Source organism: Arachis duranensis, chromosome 1 (genome assembly GCF_000817695.3).
Source record: "Arachis duranensis cultivar V14167 chromosome 1, aradu.V14167.gnm2.J7QH, whole genome shotgun sequence".
Classification (NCBI taxonomy): Eukaryota; Viridiplantae; Streptophyta; class Magnoliopsida; order Fabales; family Fabaceae; genus Arachis; species Arachis duranensis.
Window position 1 is genome coordinate 32,669,921 of NC_029772.3, and position 2,181 is coordinate 32,672,101.

Below are 2,181 nucleotides of genomic sequence, written 5' to 3' on the forward strand. Positions count from 1 at the left end.
AGTTTAAGTTCCAGTTTAAGCTTAAACTGGAACTTAAACTCCACATGTGATCTTCAAGCTTCCTTTATTGATTTTGTTGCTTCCTTGCCTAGCCTCTTCTTCCCTGAAATCATCCAAACAATTGCATCAAAGTCTTGCAAAATTTCATGAGAAATCTTCCATTCATAGCATTCAAGTAATATAACTAAAAACTCATGGAATTTGCATCAAAATTATACTGTTTGGATGATTCATTGCTTTGTTGTTCATTTAACCATTCTTGGTTACTTTAAGCTCAAGAAAATGCATAAAACAACTAAAACTAACAAAAAAATGCTAGTGAAACTAGTCCAAGATGCCTTGGCATCAAATACCAATTCCATCAACCCCCAATACGTATAAGTCCATATCATCATATACAACTCACATACATTGTCAACAAAGATATCAATTCTTCCCTCAAAACCAACAACCACATAATCCATTCCATCCATTGTAACCAAATAACAACAATCACAAATTCATTCAATCTCATATGACATCACATAATACACACATCACTTACCTTCCTTACCTCTTTCCGGCCTCTAGCCTAAATTCACAATTTAAATGCATATCCCACAAACTAATATTCATTATCCAATTCATCAAGTTCTCAACACACCAAATTAAACATACAAATTCACATAATTCTCAACACAATCATTAATCTACATTACATATCAACTGTACATCTTAGTGCCAACCATTTACATAATCCAAACGTAAATGAAACTTAAGCCGTACCTTAATGACGGCGGTTCACACCCACACTTAAATTCTCTTCTCCAAGGCCCACAAGCTTAAACCTCCATACCAAATTTCCACAAGCAAATTGAATCTTTCCATTGTGCACTAAAATCACCAAATACACTAACATAACCAATTTCACATATATACATTAACTTAGGGTTCATGAAAATGATCAATCACAAGGGTTGGAGGGTTTCTCACCTTAACCCATTATATTTTATGATGAATATCACCAATGGCTCATACTAGAGTACCCCTAAATAACCAAAATCACAAGATTTTCTCAAAACCCAAACCAAATTCAAATTTAAAGATAAAAATGAAAACTGAGCAGAGGCCAATGGAATATTCACTATAAAACTTAGATAGAATTATAGAGGATGAGAAGAGTGACGCGTGGCCACAAAGATCTCATCAATCGGAGTTCCAGATCAAAAGTTATGGTGATTTGAAGTTTGATGGAGTTAGGATTTTCTCTCTTCTTCCTCTCTTCCCCATTTCAGCACCCCTCACCCCTTTCTTTAGGGTAAATGAGCTGAAATGCTCATAACTAATGTTTATATATATTGGGTCTTGTGCCCACTTGGGCCAGTTCACTCGTTTTAGTCCGTTGGCCTAACTTTGGGCCATAATCTTTAAGATTAGAGTTTAAATCGTATTTTAAATATTTCTATCTTCCCAAATAATAAATTCTTATTTCTTAAAATTATTTACTTCTAATTAATTTTCTCAGCCACAGTACCGGACAGATCGCAGCCGGTACTACCGGTCAAATTTCCAGTGCGCATTTTTATTTAGAAAACTATGTTTTCCGACTCAGAAAAATTCACTGAGTCCAAATATCATATTTAAATGATCAAATTCTGATTGCTAAATTTTCTAACCATATTCGTTCCTATTTAATTTATTATTTAATTGATTAAGGTTTGACCGAGTTTTACAAACACAATATTCGCTATCCAATCCTATCAGAGTATAAATCAGATCTGATCCAATCCGATGACTCTGTGGATCAGATAATATCTGTAAAATACAGATCGGATATAGATAATTAACGCAGATATGTAGATATTATCCAATCCATGTGTATTCCTAGAGACAATAGGTGGCTTTCAGGTAAGGGTGTCTTTATTAGAATTAACTAATGCTGTTATTTTTAGTGTTTCGAAATTTATGTGTTTTGCTGCTCTGATAACATTGTGTACCCGTATAATTTTCGGTGCATTTTGTTCTGATTCACATATTTTATCATTTTTTCAGAGGTTTTTGAAGATCGTCATTTATGGATCTCAATTTATCTTTATTACCACTTCTAGGTCGGGATGAGAAGCACTCGAAGGAGCGAGAGCATGTATACTTTTTTAACAAATTTATTACACGCCATAGCTTACTATCCATTTTGTCAAATAA